The 19633-nt window shown below is 40.5% G+C and overlaps 1 protein-coding gene and 2 long non-coding RNA genes across 3 annotated transcripts in view; 1 reads left to right on the top strand and 2 right to left on the bottom strand.

Moving 5' to 3' along the window:
• The window catches only part of LOC133530534 (uncharacterized), a 144623-nt gene extending 140547 nt beyond the window's left edge, over positions 1-4076 (top strand). Inside the window, exon 2 of the long non-coding RNA XR_009801329.1 lies at positions 4013-4076. This is a non-coding gene — a long non-coding RNA (uncharacterized LOC133530534). The remainder of the gene's footprint in view (positions 1-4012) is intronic.
• Positions 1-19633, bottom strand: part of LOC133530529 (uncharacterized) — a 547295-nt gene that overhangs the window by 287645 nt on the left and 240017 nt on the right. The window lies entirely within an intron of this gene.
• Positions 918-2567, bottom strand: LOC133530532 (uncharacterized). The gene is made up of 3 exons (XR_009801327.1): positions 2309-2567; positions 1870-2054; positions 918-1790 (listed from the first exon to the last, which is right to left on the bottom strand). It is a non-coding gene; the product is annotated as an uncharacterized LOC133530532 (long non-coding RNA).

The raw sequence follows: 19633 nt of genomic DNA, 5'->3' as shown, positions 1-19633 counted from the left end.
CAAGAGTCCAAGGGAGGAGGTCTAGTAGCGAGCGCAGAGTTTTTTCTGCCTAAGGTTCTCTATAACCAGTCCTTGTCATGTTTGTCTACACTCGCAGATCAGGTCCCTCCTGCAGCAGTGCTTGAATCTAAGCTTAGAGCGTCCAACAGGCCTCAGGGCGTCAGACTACCGGCATATTGGACCCGGGTATGTCCTTAAAGTACGTACAAGACAGCGGATGTTATTCCAGATCTAGAGCAGAGCCCAACTGGGGGCGGACCTCCACCTTACAGAAAATCGCAGCTAAATAACACTAGATTCTACTTAGGTATAGTGTTGTGTTCCTGCCAGTGAGTAAGGTTGCCAGAGCTCAACGAAGGTGCGAAGTGTTAAGGTCGGCAACGCGCATGTAACTCCTCTGTAATTGCAAGCGTTTACAGGCAGTGCAGCACAAGAAAAAATCTTAAATATAAAATAGTTATTTGTACAACAAGAGAGCAAAGTTTGATATTTCTTCGAGTGCTTGTTTTGAGTCCCGTGCAAGCGAAAGATTCTATAATAGATTCACGAGCGTAGCGAGTGAATCTAATTTAGAATCTTGAGCGTAGTAAGGGACTCAAAAGCGCACGAGATGTAAATAACTTTGATCTCGTGTAGTACACAAAAATTTTCACGTCAGTCTGCCATCATTAAATACAACCTGAGAAAATTTAATCCAGACGGACGGATCACTATTTCACTCATGTTTTCTGAAGGTATTCTAACAATTAACTTTAATTACCGCAATAAAACAAAACGAAAGAAATTTCAATAAAATAATCAGAGACATGTCAGTCGCTTCGCTTGACCCTTAATAGGGCATGGCATGGGAGCTTATATTAGAGTATTTGAAACAAATGTATATTTTTTTATTCAAGTAGAAGATTAAAACACCATACTTAGATTTTAAAAATTATTTATTTTAATATAAAAAAAAACCTGTGGGAAATATGTTCCTTCAGACCGCTATTGGCAATCGGTTTCCTCCTAATAGAAATTATTAATATCATCATACCTAAATAAGCATTAATTTCTTTTTCAGTAACATCAGTCCAACCATGAGATCTTTTTTCATGAGCATACTTATTTGTATTTAATGTAATCATTTCTAGAGTTGAGTCAGTGAATATATCCTTAAAATAATCTTTTGGAATACTTCTATTGTTATACACCTTGTTTACCTGTAGTGGCCGGTCAAATGATGGGACATTCCAGTCATCCACCACTGTGGCCCATATACGCTGCCTATTTTGAGCTGTAGCATAACTGGGTCTGGGAGCTCTAGGTATATAAATGTTATTTGTGGTTGAAGACTTATTTATTAGTGTTGTTGAAACTGGTTGATGTGGCTGTGGTTGAGCCGTTGGTGGTTGATTGACGGCAGGGTTAGGTACCAGCTCTTCCATAACTGAAATATCCATCTCATCCTCAGGCTGCGGGGTGTTGGATCCTTCCATTCTTGCAATGTCTTCCATTTCAGCAAAGGTTTGGAATGGTGATGGAACATCTAATATACACTCTTGACTCGGAGGCTCTACTACGGGCTTAGAAATATCCTGCTTACATAATAATTAAAATATCATATATGCATATTATGTATAATACAATATTTTAACTATTCAATTTATTTTGTAGATAGTAAAATATAAAATGAATTGTAAACCCCATGATTTATAAAGTCCAGCTTATATTACTAACTAATAAAGCAGGTAAACTATTAGTTGCTCTCTCTTGAATGGCTTCCTCTTCAGCAAAATTGTTGAATTGATCACCTGCAAAAGTTGTGTTAAAATATATAAACTGTAACTAATGTTTTCATAAAAACAAAAAAAAATAAATAAATAAACTTACCAAACAAATTATCCACCTCCATGTCGTTATTTTGCATCTCATCCAATTTAGTTAGTATTTTCTGTCCACTGATCATAAGCATTATGGTTGCTGGTTTCCGACTCCTCACTCTCAGAGGAGCTTAACAACATATTTAACGCCCTATCCACATCCTCAGTTCTTGAAAAATCAAGAGTTTTCTTGTTCTGTAATCATAACATTCAATAGTATGTTGATATTTATATCACTTGTATGCAAGAAAGGGATTTCTTATCGGTCACAAGGAACATATATCCCACCCATGAAAAAATAACATTCCTATACGGTCAGTAGTACTATATTTCCCACATCTTTTAATTCTCAAAAAAACATTGTAATACTACAGTAATCACAAATATATTACTATAATTTCATAAAGCAACTCAAAACCTATCGATAATACTACTTCAATAAAACTTACCGGATTTTTTCGCAACATAATGAATTTTTATCAAATTTCTTGTTCAATTTCACCATGGTTGATGACACCGACTGACGTTGTCACTTTGACATCTGACAGAAAACAAAAAACTTTTGCGTTCCGTTTCACGGTTTTAATTTTTGGCGTAGACAAACTAATGTACTTTTTATATTTGACATAAGGAGGGATATATCTGCCTTCAGAGAGATTAGAGCACCCAATAATATTGATGGGAAATATACTCCTAGCACCCTATTAAGGGTTGACAGACAGATGAAGTGTGCGAAAGGGAAGCCATGACGTATATGAACAAGCCATAAGTGCAAAAGAGGCAGACTACATATGAGAAAACGTAACCAATTTTGAGTTCGAAGGCGGCCGAGGCGGCCAAAATCATATTGCCGTATTTTTCAACGTGAAAAATATAAGCGAATCAAAAAGAAAATCATACATTAAGTAATTTAGTGACGATGGTGTCATGTTGTGTGCCGGGTTGTAGTGTTTCAGGGCCAAAAAACCCAGGAAAATACTCATTTCACAGGTAATTATGATATTCCTAGCGAAATTTTCGTAACGATATTTTATCAAATTAACAGCATAAAAAGTGTAAAAAACCAATTATAACAGTTCATTATAAGTTTTTCTTCAATTCTGTGTTAATATTTCATCATATTAGTCAATAATTTAGAATATTTTGTGAAAAACCTAAACTGTTACTTTACGCTAGGGCTTGAAAAAATGTTCATATGACTGTATCGATAACTTGTCGGTATATTAGTAGGTATGGAATTAGTTGTTCACAAGACATCATTAAGATATTACCTTTATAACCGACTTAAAATAATAGCGATTGTTATAATACCTTTTTTGAACGTGTACATGTTTAGTGATAAATTTAAACTTCACTTTCCAACACAGTACTTACATTTTAACCACTTTTCCACGGATTTGCCGCCAACACAAGGAAACACAAGACAGCGTATACTTGTACACAGCGTATACACATCCAACCCAAGTTGTCAGCAGGAAAAGGCGCGAAATTCAAATTTTCTTTGGTAAGTCAACTCTTTGCGAACACATTTTCAAACAACTTCAACTTTATCATTTTTAACTTATTCAAACACATTTGAAAAAGTAGTCGAAAAAGCAGTTGAACATCGATAGATTATTAATATGTTGTAACATGATATCACTATTTTTGTTCGCACATAGACAATTTACGCACAAACTTGCATTTCATTTTTGGTCACACTTTCCAAGTTTGACAGTCGTTCTATACTATCCTATTTCTATGAAAATAATACGAAAATAATGAATTAATGAACATCAATTGACAGTTTAATCGTCAACTTTTTTTTGTTAAAAAAAACTTTGTAAGATACGGTCCGAATTGCGGATACTACTATTTGTCAACTATAGTAGAGATCGTTAAAAGTCGTTAAGTAGAATTATTTACTGCGTAACAATTGCGTAAATTTGTATAAGTACATTGTTTTTTTTTATTGTATAATTAAATACGTAAAATATGGTATTTATAAGGGATTTCCGTATGATATAAGGGAATGTAAATCATTTAGGATGTTTAAATGTAAATTGAAAACGTACCTATTAAACAAAATTAAATTACCACCACAATAAGCTATAAGATGTACCGTACTTACTTATTAATTAACTAGGCAATAAGCTAACCCATCTGTATTTAAGGGAGTTCCCTCTGCCAACAAACTGTCTTACAGTTTGGCAGAAGAAAATAAAATTGTAAAATCAGGGTTTTTTTTTACCAGAATAAATGATTTATTATTATTATTCTCTTTATTTCTCTTTCTTCTTAGGTTATGTTTTTTACAATATGGATATAAAAGTAAAATATAAAAATACATCAAAAAATACTATACAAAACACATATAAACACATTGTAAAAAACTTAACCTAGTGTGCCGCCAGCAGCGGGGCAGGGCCCAAGCTGCCGGTGGTCAGGGCTGCAGAGAGAGGAACCGCCGCACTATCCGCGCCGTGTCCAAGATCACCGCCTTCTGCATCTGACCCTTGATCCAACCACCTAGCGAGAGTCTCTCAAGGTGTTGGTCGAGACTCTTCGCTATGAGACCGTTCGCTGAAACGACTATTGGGACAATGATCGTCGAATCAACATCCCACATGGCGGTTATCTCATGAGCCAAGTCTAGGTACTTGCTGGACTTGTCCTTCTCGGCTTTCACGAGATTCTCATCATGGGGGATGGTGATATCGACGAGCACGGCCCGGCGTTGCGATCGATCTATTATCACGATGTCTGGCTTATTGGCTACAATAGTCCTGTCAGTGATAATAGATCGATCCCAATAGAGCGTGGCACGACCATTTTCGAGAACTGGCGCAGGTGAGTACTTGTAGTACGGTACTTCGCGGTCCACAAGGCGGTATAGAAGAGCAAGTTGCTGGTGAATAATTCTGGCTACGAGATTATGTCTGTGTAAGTACTCGCCGTTAGCAAGATGAGAACAACCGGAAATGATATGCCTGAGTGACTCTCCGGGACGGCGGCATGCCCGACAAATGTCGACCGTACCGTCCTTCAGGATATATTTCCGATAGTTGTTCGTCATCATAACTTCGTCCGCAATTGCACAGGCAAAACCCTCGGTTTCTCCGAAGAGGTCCCCGAATCGTAACCAGTTCACCGACGCGAGCAGGTCCACGTCAGGTCCCGTGAGGGCCTTGTAGAACCGCCCGTGTAGCACCCTACTCTCCCACGCCGCCCTGCGATCCGCAGTACTTAGTACCACAGGTTTGCGCCAGTTCTCGTTTGCCAAGGAGAGCGACGTGAGGTTCCTGTCTACTGCCACCACGTCACGATGCATCCCACACTCGTTGTTAAGGAAATAATTCCTGAGATTGCACACCTCGCGGTTGTGGAGATCTTTGGCGTTTAAGAAGCCTCGACCTCCACACTTCCGTGGGATGTACAATCTCATAACAGACGAGCGTGGGTGTAGCATACGGTATGTGGTGAAATGTAGTCGGACCCTCCGATCCAGGGCGTCCAGCTCGGTCTGAGCCCACCTTAGTATGCCAAAGGAGTATGTGAGTAGGGGCATTACCCAGGCGTTGAAGGCGCGCACTTTGTTGCCTCCTGACAAAAGACTGTTAAGGACTTTTGTGAGCCGACTGAAAAAGCGCTCCTTCACCGACTGTCTAATACCCTCGTCCTCAATACCCAACGACTGTGACATACCAAGGTATTTATAGGTTTCTGATTCAGAGATAGATCTGAAAGACATTGTCTCAGAAAGTTGTAAATTTGTTGAATTTACAACCTTCCCCCGCTGTACATGCATAACCGCACATTTATCGACACCAAACTCCATGTTGATGGCACTACTGAAGACTTCGGTGGTTTTCAGTAGCTCCAACAAATCTTGGCTATTTGGTGCAAATAATTTGAGGTCATCCATGTAAAGAAGGTGAGAAATGACTTCACCCTCTCTCCGAAGCCGGCAACCTAGTCCCGAATCCTTCAGCAGGGTGCTGAGGGGATTCAGAGCTAGGCAGAACCACAGAGGACTCAGACTATCACCCTGGAATATTCCTCGCTCAATCCTTATAAAATCCTGCGGGCCAGGGCGGTCATCCTCGCCTCCTGGTTGACGAAGGACTGTGGTCCACTGCCTCATACACGCGCTTAGAAAGGCTCTTAAAGCTGTATTAACTTTATACAGCTCTAAGACCCTCCCCAGCCATGAGTGAGGCACCGAATCATAGGCCTTCTTATAGTCAATCCAAGCGGCGGAAAAGGCCCCCCTGTTCCGTCGGATTTGTTGGCAAATAGTCATGTCTATGAGGAGGAGCTCTTTAGTACCACGGGACCCAACCCTACATCCATTTTGAGCAGTGGCCAAAATGTTATTAGCGACAATATGCGCGTTGATTTTTGATCTCAAAATGGATGTAAGGAGCTTGTAAAGTGTTGGCAAGCACGTGATGGGTCTGTAGTTCTTCGCTTCCGTGGTACTACCGGACTTATAGAGCAGGAAGGTGACACCAGTTGTTAAGGAAGGTGGGAGAGAACCAAGCTCGAGGGCTTGTTGAAATTGTGCTGCCAAGCGCGAGTGCGAGCATCGAAACCATTTTAGCCAGAAGTTGTGCAATCCATCCGGCCCAGGGCTTTTCCAATTCTGGGCCGTGCGGATGGCACAACTTACGTCATCGGGGCTGATGGCGACTGCCCCCATAGGTTCGATGGACTCGCACTCACGCTCGACAACACTCATCCAACTCCCCTCGGTGTGTCCGACAGGCACCGACCAGATGCTACGCCAGAAGTCAGTCATGGCAGTAGCATCCGGCGGCTGCGTGTCGGACGCACGAGGGTTGGTTTCCTCCCACTTCCGGTACACCTTCCTTTGGTCACTCTGAAAAAGACGATTTTGCTGGAATCGATCCACACGCTCTCTGTAGCGGCGAATACGGTTTGCCCATGCATAGACTTTCTGCTTTAGAAAGTCGATGCGCTCCGTGACATTGGCCATGTATTCGCGGGGCCTGATATTCGTCCCCGCGAACGCCTGGTTCACAAAGCGCATTACTCGAGGGCGATTGTTGCCCTCCCTGAAGCAGATCAGCTTTGCAATGAGAGTCCTAAACGAGCTGATACGACGCTCGATCCGCGCTTGCCATGCATTATTTTTTATTATTATTATTATTATTTTTACTTTGTTTTTCTCTCCTAAATGGAGGTGATTTTACTTCCATAATCGCGGGCTTTTGGCCAAACGATGATGGAATTTAAGATCCTACTGTTCTAAAGATAGGAATTTACGTACTAATCTACAAGTGTTCATGATCACTGCTTTTTGTAGAAGTATGTATGTAAGTGGGTGTACTTCAAGAGTTTTTAGACTAGTGTGCAGAGTGCGGGGAATGACGCCTGTGGACGAAATTACAATCGGAACAGTTTTAACTGTGCTTACTTTCCATTGGTTTTTGATTTCTATGGTCAAATCGGTGTATTTGCTGATTTTCTCGGTATGAGTGGACACAAGATTATGCGTATTGGGGACCGCTATGTCAATAAGATATACAATTTTTGCAGCTTTATCGTGTAGTGTAATGTCCGGTCTGTTGTAATGAACTGTTTTGTCGGTTATAATAGTTCTGTCCCAATAGAGTTTGTGTTCAGTCGTTTCTAATACTGTTTCCGGAGTATATATGTAATAAGGTGTCCTGTTATTTATGAGTTGGTACTTAACTGCGAGGTATTGATGGATGATGGCTGCTACTTGGTCGTGTCGGTGTTTGTAGTCGGTTTGTGTAATAGAACGACATGCTCCGGTTATGTGCTGGATGGTCTCTGAGGCGGCGTGGCAGCGTCGGCATGAATCTGTAGATAGGTTTTGGTCGCGGATAATGTGTTTTCTATAGTTCCTAGTGTCTATGATTTGGTCCTGAATGGCTATCATAAACCCTTCAGTCTCGGGAAATAGCTCACCTTTTTTAAGCCACATGTTAGATGCCAGCTTGTCGTGGTTAGGGTTTATAAGGTCAAGTCGGTGCCTACCGTGTAGTGATTTTTGTACCCATGCCTGAAGGTATTGCTGCGGCTCGGCTATTTCTTCATTTTTTTGTTTTGTATAGTCATTCAGGTTCAGTGGAGTAAATTTGTGATCTATTTTAACAATGGACTGGTGAAGTTGAGAACGTGTCGTGGAAAAAATTTCTAAGGGAACTTATCTGCTTATTGTGAAGGTTCTTAACATCTATTAAACCCCTTCCGCCTTCCGCTTTTGGTAGAATCAATCTCTGAATACAGCTTCTTGGATGATGTTTACGGTATTTTGTCATTAATGTATTAAGAGTTAATTGAAGATTGCTGAGATCTGTCTGTGACCACTGTATTATACCAAACGAATAGGTGAGTATTGGAATTGCATATGCCTTTATTGCCTTGATGGTGTTTCGCGAGTTGAGATGGGTATTAAGAATTTTGTGAAGTCTATCTGAAAATTTCTGTCTGAGAGTTGATTTAATTACTTTATGATGGATTTGCTTTGACTGTTGATAACCAAGATACTTGTAACCAGCTTCTTCGTGTACGGGATCTATTCTTTCTCCACTGTTAAGCGTGTAACTGTTGTGCTCTATTTTACCGGCTCTAATCGACTGGATTTTGCATTTGTCAATGCGAAATTCCATGCGTATACTAGATGAAAAAGTTTGTGTTATGTCTGCAAGTTTGTGAATGTCTGTTAAATTATTACTGTAGAGTTTGATGTCGTCCATGTACATTAAATGAGATAATTTGTGCGAGATATTACCATGTTTTATTTGAAATCCAGCCATACTGTTATTAAGTAAATTTGAGAGCGGATTAAGTGCGAGGCAAAACCATAGTGGGCTAAGAGCGTCTCCCTGGAAAATGCCTCTGCGTATGTTAATTGGTTCCGTTGCAATATGGTTGGTAGTGTTGGAGATTTTGAGAACGGTTGACCAGTGCAACATTGTAGTTTTTAGGAAATTGATGATTGTGTGATGTATTTTATAATGTTTAAGGATATAGATAAGCCAGGTATGCGGTACTGAGTCGAACGCCTTTTTATAATCGATGTACATGGTATAAATGTCTTTTTTCTTCTTAAGTGCATGTTTAGAAATAACAGCGTCTATAGTAAGTTGTTCTTTGCAGCCCTGACTATTTGGTCGACACCCTTTCTGCTGCTCTGCTAATAGATTGTGTGTGTTTATGTGCCTGTATATTAGCTTACTAAGGCAAGACGTCATCATTTTATAGATATTCTGCAAACAGGTTATGGGTCTATACTTAGCAGGGTTTTTTCTGTCGGTGACATCTTTAGATAGCATGTGTGTTGTACCTTGAGTAATATAATGCGGTAAAGTTTCAGGAGAGTGAATGAATTCGATAATATGTTTGAGTAAAATCGGGTGGAAATATGTAAACTTTTTTAGCCAGTAATTGTGGATATTATCGGAGCCAGTGGCTTTCCAGTTATGAGTTTTATTTATGACTGATTGTAGGAGATCGAGGCTGATGTGTTCAAATGCCATGTCAGGCACGGGATTCAGCTGTTCTTTGTCAGCCTCAATCCATTCGGCGCTTTGGTGCTCTACTGGTTTGGACCATATCTCAGACCAAAACTGGTGCAGATGTTCCGCTGTTGGGAGTTCAAAGTCTTCGGTGGAGTTTTGTCCCGGTTCGTTAATACGATTGTGAGAATTCTGTAAAGTTCTGTAAAACACCTTTTCATTATTCGCAAACTGTTTGTTCTGTGTTTTTCGGAGCGTAGTAAGTTTATATCTTCGTAGTCTGCTAGTGAGTGCGCTAAGTTTTTGTTTAAGGGTGTCAAGAAAATGGGTAAGGTGTGTATTTTCATCTTCGTGTCGGGAGTGGATCTTATACTCTCTTTTGATCAAATTTATATGTCTCGTGAGTCTCGGGCTGTTGTTACCATTAATGAATTCTGTAAGTCTACCTATTTTAGATCTTAAACCTGTAATTCTGTCTTGTAGTCTTTTCTGCCAGTTTGGGGGTTGGTTATTATGTTGGGGGGAGTATGTTGAGTCCCTAACCTTAGAGCCGTTTTGGGTGGCTGCTGCAACGGCAGCGCAATAAAGAGTTGTTTGGGTGTCTTCAAAGTTCGAGTCTTGGGTTAAATATTTTGGGAGTATGATATTGTTTATAAAATGGACAATAGCTACAAGTTTTTTAGACGGTTTCTGTTTAGGTATGCTAGGTCTATTGGTGGGTTCAGAACTGTCAAACCGTTCCTTAGCGGCTAAGAAATTTGTTTCAATCTCCTTTTGTATTGTTGAAGGGAGATAATTTGTTAGTGTTTCATTTTCACATGTATTTACAGTATCAACATGGGCATCAGGACTATTAACAAAAGTGTTGTTATCAGTAGCAGGTGCTTCGTCGTATGAGTCAGTCTGTTGGGATTCTGTCATATCTCTAGTGTGGAGTATGTTATCATCTAAGTTTAGTTCACACGAAACTTCGTCTTTAATTTCCTGAAGTCGATGTTCAGTCACGTACTTATTATAAATTATTGCTCGACGCTGATCTGCTATTCTCTGTTCCGATATATGAGACAGTTGGGGGTGTTTAGCAATGACTGTTTGATGTAATGGTTTTCGATATGCAGTTATGATGGTCTCTAAACGTGTTATTCTGTAATACTCTTTTATTATTGATTCGTTGATTTCGTTCGTCCAGCTCATACGTTGGTTATTGTTTTGTGGTGCAATTTGTGACAAATGGGAGGGAGAAGGTCTCTCATTCAAGTCATTTTCAGCTAGTTTTCTAATTTCTGCAATATCTGACTCGGACAAGAGTTTATTTCCTACTATAGCCCTTCGCTGATCTCCTAGTCGTTGTCTACTTACATTAAACGTCGGGAATTGTTTGCTGAATTCTTCGTGTAACTGTGGTAGGTATTTTTTAGTTTCGGTTTCCAGTGAAGTGATTCTAAAGTATGTGCGCAAGATAAAAATGTTCATTTCGCGAGACCACTTCTTGCGCATATTTCGACGAGCCGTGGCGGGTGCAGGTTGGTTGGCAGTACTTGCCTCCTGCACAACGTCCTCGGTCGTATAGATAGTATTAGATGGCGTCGTGCACCCTGACGTGCTCTCGAGTTCTTGATTATTCATGTAGGATGCTGGAGACGACGGTAGTGATGAAAATAGAGAAACTGACGACGAAGAAATTGAGGGACACAACGAAGTTGGGGAAGACACACGAGATGGATGAATTTCGCCGCTGGTTCGCATGCTGTGGCACCCAGCAGCGGCTCCAGGTGCGCCCCGACGATAGCCCTCGGGCAGCGGCCCGTGTGCGGCTGTAACAGATTGTTCGATGGGAGCCCGCCTGCTCAACTCCGCATCGCCGTTGGATCGCATGCTGTGGCATCCAGCAACGGCTCCAGATGCGCCCCGACGTTCACCCTCGGGCAGCGGCCCTGGACGTAAACTTCTCGAACGTAACTGCATGATTCCTACATAGAAGATAAAAGAACAAAGAAAAGGAGGGAAAAGAAGAAAGGATAGAAAAGTTGGGATCTTAGTTTAGGAAGGGTAGACATAGTTGATATTGTCCCTGATTTTGTATCTCCCAAATTGGGGTGCGATCTAGGTGTTTTGATCTCGTATTTTAAGTATCACCATCCCTTAAGCCCACCCACCACGGCAAGGTGATCCCTTTGGGGGGTTATTATTATTATTATTATTTTATTAAATTATAAACTTTTATTTCATTAATTAATTATTACGAATGAAGACTCGTAGGGTGTTTTGGAACGATGCGGTCTGACTTATTTCGGGGGTCTATTATAAACCGTCAATATATCATTGAATTACGTATGCACTTTTTTTGTCTCTTTCTTTTTGCTAATGACGTGAAAGGGACAAAGACAATAAAATCCAAATACTACGAACTTGTATTAGGCCCCGCACGTTGAAATGACATTCGAATATGAAGGTCACTTGAATGTTATTTTGTCTCACTCAGTGAGCAAAATGCGATTTTGCTCACTGTTTTTAAGCAGAAAATTACCCTTGTTCCAGCTGCTGGCGTGAAAATGATTTTATTTATTTACTGAAACATAAATGGAAATAAAAATAATTGTTTAGTTAATTCATGAAAATGCTTCACTTTTTAGACAAACAAGGAAAGTTTCTTTAGGCAAAAATTATAAAGACAAACATTTTTTTATGACAATCTCTCTGAACTTCAAATAAACTTTTAATTAATCGCGTGAGATTCAGACTTAGGTATTTACTTATGAATATTTATAAACGGGTCATTCAAATAAGCAAGCAAGCAAGATTTACTTCGAATACCTATTCCTTTAGAGGCCGGAAAACGAAGGGTTGCAGGCTGTTCAGACACAGTAAAGCACCGCGCACCTACGGCAAGCAGCACCGTGTCGACACCGTGTTCTGCATAGGATGCGCCCCGCCACTCGTCATACAGACGCTATCCGATCGCGGTCAAGCAAACACACATAGATACGATTTTTTGTATTATTTCTAAAAACGTTAATTAAAATAATTGTAGCATAAAAAAAGGTGTTAAATTTATTGAAGAGCTCCTGGAAGAATATACATAAATTTTTGGCGACCGTAAACATGACATTGCGCGGAGGCGCAATACCTAAAGACGACATAACCTGCAACCACAAGGTCCACGAAGAGGAGGCGTGAGGTGGAAGCAAAGCGGACTCCTGCCTGCTGGTCTACATATTTCAGGGGAGTGCCCGTTCCTTAATTTCCACTTATTCCAATTCCTTTCCACAGAAACACTCAACTGGGCAAGTACCGTTGAGGTTGCATATGACACGTGCACGTGGCCACTTAGGCATAAAAGTAGTTTAATTCTAAAGTGCGTCTCATTTCATTTATATTTCAATTAAATTTAGCGTTCCCTTAATTCAGATATTAAATTTAGTGAAAATTTACCCTTTTTTTTGTGCAAAAGTAAGACATATAAGTAAAAGATCGAACCCCTTTAATTACTTATAGCCATTTAGCTATCAATAAAAGTAAATTTGCATTGTAGTTGCATAGGTACTTATTGCACTCGCCGACTATTCCAGATTTTGCGTAAACAAGTCGAGCGGCCGGGCTGTTGCCACGCGGAGAACAAAAGATCACGCATCGGCCACTCCATCGGCGTGATTGCACATTTTTAAGACTATCAACGCTGCACGGGTTTGAATCTGAACTTCAAGGTTTGCCGGATTATACGGTATTTATAACATTTTTATTACTAATTGTTCATTACAATGTCTGAAACAGAGTTAAAAGACTTATTAAAAAAGCGTAGTGTAATTAAGGGTAAAGTAACTGTGTTTAAAAATAAATATGTGGAATTTGAGAGCAAAACAGATATTACTTCCAGTCAAGTTAATGAGCTAGCATTGCGGTTGGGCAGATTTGAAATTGTTTTCAATAATTTTGATGACTTGCGGGAAAAGATAGAATCGATAACCAGCGATAGTGAGCAGCTGAAAGAAAATATACAGATTGAAAACGATTTCTTCGACCTGATTAATTGCGCGCAGGAATTTATAGACATGCACAAACAAAGGTTTACTGATGCTGACGATGGGAGTGTTAGTAGCCGAAATTCAAACCAGCAAATTAATATTAAACTGCCCCAAATTAAGCTGCCGTCTTTCGATGGAAATTATGGCAAATGGCTTGAATTTCGAGATACTTTTACGTCTATTGTGCATAATAATAGTTCTTTGAATGAAATAAATAAGTTTTACTATCTGCGCACCTCCCTAGAGGGCAGCGCCGCGCTTGTAATTAAATCGTTAGAAATATCTGCCGCCAACTACGCCGTCGCTTGGAGTTTACTGTGTGATAGATACGACAACAAGCGTCAGCTGGTTCATAACCATTTGCAATCCTTATTCCGCATAGAGGCATTGACAAGAGAGTCAGATAAGTGTTTGCGTAACTTAATTGATAATGTAACAAAAAATTTACGAGCGCTCGAGAGCCTCGGCGAGAAGGTAGATTGCTGGGATACGCTTATTGTTTTTCTTTGCTCCTCCAAGCTTGACCCGATCACATTAAGAAAATGGGAGGAAAAAAGAAACAGTTTAGAAGACTCGCCGAAGCTATCTGAGTTCACTGACTTTCTTCGTAGCAGGGCCGACATACTGGAGTCATTGGCTCGAAGCGGCAGTAACTTTGAAAGGCCTGAAAAACAGCCTCAAAAGAAATTAGATAAAATTCAAAAAACATTTGTCGCCGCCGGTTCGCACCCAACGACAACCAGCTCGCATCAATCATCGTGCTTGATATGCAAAGGTGACCACCGCATTTATACGTGTAATAAATTTCTCGAAATGACACCAGAAGTGAGAGGTGACGAAATATATAAATTAAAGGTATGTCCCGTCTGTTTTCGAGGTGGTCATCGCGCATTTCAATGCCGAGCGAATCCATGTAAAGTATGTGGACGTAAACATAATTCGTTATTACATCGAACGTATGTACCAAACAATGCGCAGGTACCTACTACCTCGCAGGCTAGTACTGCACAAACAGGTGACAGTCAAGTCAAAAATGCATTTCCGATCTCATTCTGTTCGTCGGCCGCAACACAGGTGTTGTTATCAACGGCCATGGTAGATATTGTAAACAAAAATAATCAATGCCATCGCGTACGTACGTTACTCGATTGTGGAAGTGAATCTTCTTTTATAAAAAAGTCATTACAGGAAAAATTAAATCTTCCTATTATTGAATATGAGACTGAGGTCTTTGGCCTTAATAAATTATCTTTTACAACGTTGCGACGGTGCACAATAGAAGTGCAATCCAGGGATATGTTAATGAAAATACCTATAAATTGCTTCGTAGTCGACGATATAGGCAACGAATTCCCGGAAAACGAGGTCGATATTTCGTCATTAAAGATACCTAAAAACGTAGGATTAGCCGATGAGACATTTTATTGTCCCTCTGAAGTAGAATTGTTACTAGGGGGCGAAGTTTTTTGGGGTCTTCTTATACAAGAACAAATAAAGCTAGGAAAAAATAAACCGTTCTTACAGAACTCGCAGTTCGGATGGCTTGTTGTCGGCCCAACCACTTATATCTCAAATAAAAATAATAACGGGCTAGGCAATAAAGTTCATTGTAACTTTAGCCACGAAATCAGCGTCCAGTTAAGGAAGTTCTGGGAACTGGAAGAGCTGCCACAGCAGGAGAAGTGGACAGCCGAAGAAGAAGCATGCGAAGCTCATTTCGTTGAAAATACCTACCAATTGCCTGAAGGCAGGTTTTGCGTGAGTTTGCCTCTAAAAGATTCACCTGAGAAATTAGGTGACTCCTTTCATATTGCTCAAAAACGATTGCATTATTTAGAAAAACGATTTGAAAGGCAACCTCACATAAAACAACAATATTGCGATTTTATCCGCGAATATCAACATTTAGGGCACCTTACGCCAATAGAAAAACCGGAGGTAGCCAATTATCTTGCCCACCACCCAATTTTACGTGAAAAATCGTCCACGACACGTTGTCGTGTCGTCTTTGACGCGTCAGCAAAGACATCAACTGGTCTTTCGTTAAACGACCTCTTAATGGTTGGGCCAACAATACAGGATGACATATTTTCAATTCTCACTCGTTTTCGTCAACATGAATATGTTTTGATCGGAGATATTGAAAAAATGTATCGCCAAATTCTAGTAAACGAAAATGATAGATATTTACAGGTAATTTTATGGCGCGAAAATACTACGGAACCCATTAAATACCTGCGCCTCGATACCGTTACCTACGGTATGTCGTCATCGCCCCATTTAAGCATAAGATGTTTATACGAAATTGCTAAGACTTGTGATGACCCACTAATAAAAACTATAATTGAGAGAGATATGTATGTAGATGACTTAGTTACGGGATCAGATAATCCTGATAATTTAAAATATATTCTAACATCGGTCTCACAAACCTTAGCAAAGGCGCAGATGAATTTACGTAAAATAAAATCTAATTGCATTCAACTCTTTCAAGATAAGGAAAACTTTAACGATCAAACGAATGTCGACTTTAATGACGAGTGTTCTACGCTCGGAATTCGTTGGAACCCAGCGGCGGATAAGTTGTTAATTAGCTGCTCGAAGGGCGTTAAAGATGTAAACAAAGCTGATACCAAGTGTACAAAACGTACTATCTTATCCACGATTGCGAGCATATTTGACCCTTTGGGTCTCTTGAGTGTTTGTACAATTACATTTAAAATACTTTTAAAGAATATCTGGACATTGCACTTGGAATGGGACGATGAAGTACCGTCAGATATAAAGCAAACGTGGAATAAGATCGTGCGCGGATTAAATATTTTAAGTTCATTCCAAATTGATCGTTATGTATTGCAACCTAAGGCTGAAAATATTGAGTTGCATTTTTTCTCGGATGCTTCCTTATTAGCCTACGCCGCGTGCGCATATCTTCGCTCGATAAGCGATAAGGGAGTAGTAGTTCGGTTGCTCTGTGCTAAGGCCAAGGTCATGCCTACTCGGCCAGCTGTTAGTATACCACGTGCGGAGTTACTGGGCGCATTGTTAGCTAGCCGACTGTACGATAAAATAAGGAAGTCATTGCGCCAGAATATTGATAAAGTGTATTTTTGGGTAGATTCGAAAATCGTACTTTCGTGGTTAAATATTTACAAATCAAATAAAATGCAACTCAAGACATTTGTATTACATCGCGTGTCTGAGATAACGGAATTATCTCGCGGTGCTCACTGGAACTATGTTCCGTCTGGTCAAAACGCAGCTGATGCGGCTAGTCGCGGGTTATTGCCCGATCAGCTGACGTCTGACGGCATGTGGTTTCAAGGGCCACCTTTTCTAAAGTGTAGCGAAACTGACTGGCCTTCTCAAGACAATTCAATTGAATTGAATTCAAATATACCGGAAGTTAAATCCACTGTTAAAGCAATGAGCGCGAGCTTGAGGACAAATGCGTCACTGGATTTCATTAAAATAGAAAACTTTTCGAATTTTAATCGCTTGAAAAGGTCGGTCGCGTACATTTTACGATTTATAAATAATTGTAAACAGCCTAAGAATAAAATTCAAGGGCCACTAAATGTTTCAGAATTGCATGCGGCTGAAACTAAACTTGTAAAATATTCGCAAGAAAATTCATTTCCTGACGAATTAAATTTATTAAAAAACAATTCACCAATAAGCAAAAGGTCAAAGCTATTGTCCTTAAACCCATTCATAAATGAAGACGGTGTTATGCGAGTTGGCGGCAGATTGTCCAACTCGGATTATATATATGATAAAAAACATCCGATTATTCTAGACGGTAAACATTACCTTAGTAAGTTAATATATGGACATTTTCATAGACAATTGAAACATACTGGGCCACAGCTGCTGCACTCAAGCGTTCGCGAAGAATATTGGATAATAGGCGGACGATTGTTAGCGCGTAAAACTTATCAAACGTGTATAACTTGCAAGCGCTTGCGAGGAGCAGTTGCGACTCAACTTATGGGAAACCTGCCAGCTCAGCGCGTGACGCCAGGTTACCCATTTCAGTCCACGGCGATTGATTATGCTGGTCCGTTCTTAATTTTAAGTAAAAAAGGGCGTGGAGCCCAATTAATAAAATCATTTTTGTGCATAATGTGCTGTCTGAGAACAAAGGCCGTTCACCTTGAACTCGCCAGTGATCTCAGTACGCAAAGTTTCATTTTGGCTCTTAAGCGGTTTATTGCCAGGAGAGGAAAGCCTTACGAGATTTTTTCGGACAACGGCCGAAACTTTCTGGGGGCTAGTAACGAAATAGGCCAAGTTATTCATAGCTCTTGTAACTCTGTCTCAGAAACGTTTGCTAATGAACACATTCAGTTCAGATTCGCGCCCGCGTATTCGCCTAATTTCTCTGGCTTAATAGAAGCCGCAGTCAAATCCGCGAAATATCATATTAAAAGAATAATTGGCAACATGCACTTCACATATGTAGAACTGGAAACGATTTTTGTCCAAGTTGAGTCGATTCTAAATAGTCGACCTTTATGTCCCCTATCATCCGATCCTCACGACCTGTCCCCATTGTCCCCAGGGCACTTCCTGATCGGACGAGCATTGACTTCGCTACCTGCACCGAACCTCGAGGAAGCCAAACCGAGCCAGTTGCACCGATACGCACGGATGGAGCAAGTGCGCCAACACTTTTGGGCCAGATGGAGCCAGGAGTATGTCAGTTTACTGCAGCAGCGTACCAAATGGCGCTCGCGACAACCTAACCTCCAGCCGGGTCAGCTCGTCCTGGTGAAGCAACCCCACGGCCCGCCGTTGACGTGGCCGCTCGGCCGCATCGAAAAGCTACACAAAGGCTCTGATGGACTATGCCGCGTTGTAGACGTAAGAACACGAAAGGGCCTAGTTCGACGTGGCATTTCCTGCATATGCCCTTTGCTGACGGACGGAGAGGATACTGACGAACAACACTGTTGAAAGCAGGAGCTTTCAAGGCCCGGGAGCATGTTCAGACACAGTAAAGCACCGCGCACCTACGGCAAGCAGCACCGTGTCGACACCGTGTTCTGCATAGGATGCGCCCCGCCACTCGTCATACAGACGCTATCCGATCGCGGTCAAGCAAACACACATAGATACGATTTTTTGTATTATTTCTAAAAACGTTAATTAAAATAATTGTAGCATAAAAAAAGGTGTTAAATTTATTGAAGAGCTCCTGGAAGAATATACACAGGCTAAGTAGACGGCCGAGCGTAGCGAGGTCAATTAGTGATACGCAGCTGGCAACCCCGTTTCTCACCGAGATTTGAATAGTGCTTTTTTCAAACTTGCAATGAAAATTGATTGATTGAAATTATAGTGAATTTGTTTTATTCGTCGGTTTACACAACTAAAAACAAATTTAATAACGAATCTACTACTATTTGATGGTTGAATGCCAAGACATCGTGTCACAATTTGACGTTTTAAAACAAAAGAAGGTCGCGTTACTAGTACACTCCTCAGATACGTAGTATCTCCGGGCCTAATTAAGTAAGTCATGTCAACGTTTCATTGCAAGTTGGGAGAAAATATATACCAATGTCGTTGATAGTAATCCGTTTCCAGTTGTTGCATGCTACAGGGATGGGAGAGTGATAATATCAAGGTGGAAGGGGTACTTAATAGGGAACAAGACAGATATCCATAAAGAGCCTATATTTCATTAAAATCGGTTTACTATGCTCACTTCCACTCGCTAATGACGTATGGTGTACTCATTTGGGGAAACTCTACGGATGCCAATCGAGTGCTCATTATGCAAAAACAGGCAATACGAACGCTAGCGGGTGTGAAGCCAAGGCATTCATGCAGGGACCTTTTCGTGACGCACAAAATAATGACGCACTACTCATTGTATTTATTCGAAATTATTATGTATGTCAGAAATAACTTATCTTTGTTTAAACGCGTTGTGGTATCTGGCATATATAAACATTAGATCTACTGGTCGATTACGAACAGTTCCACGTCGCATGGCACTTGCAGCAAAGAACCCGCGTGTCATCGGTCCGACCTATTATGAGCGATTACCTGCAGAAATAAGGACGGAAACATCCGATTCGATTTTCAAGCGTCGATTGAGAAACTTTTTGCTGGAGAACCCATTATATTCAATTAGTGAATTTTTTGACATAACTGTATAACTTATTTTGCATATTTGACATTGTTTTTGTTTCTTGATTCTATTTCATTTTTATTTTATTATTGTTTTTCAATAAATTCTGACTTGACGATC

This window comes from Cydia pomonella, chromosome 23 (assembly GCF_033807575.1).
Source record: "Cydia pomonella isolate Wapato2018A chromosome 23, ilCydPomo1, whole genome shotgun sequence".
NCBI lineage: Eukaryota > Metazoa > Arthropoda > Insecta > Lepidoptera > Tortricidae > Cydia > Cydia pomonella.
Note: the sequence above shows the minus strand (reverse complement) of the source record. Positions and strands in the feature narration are given on the sequence as shown.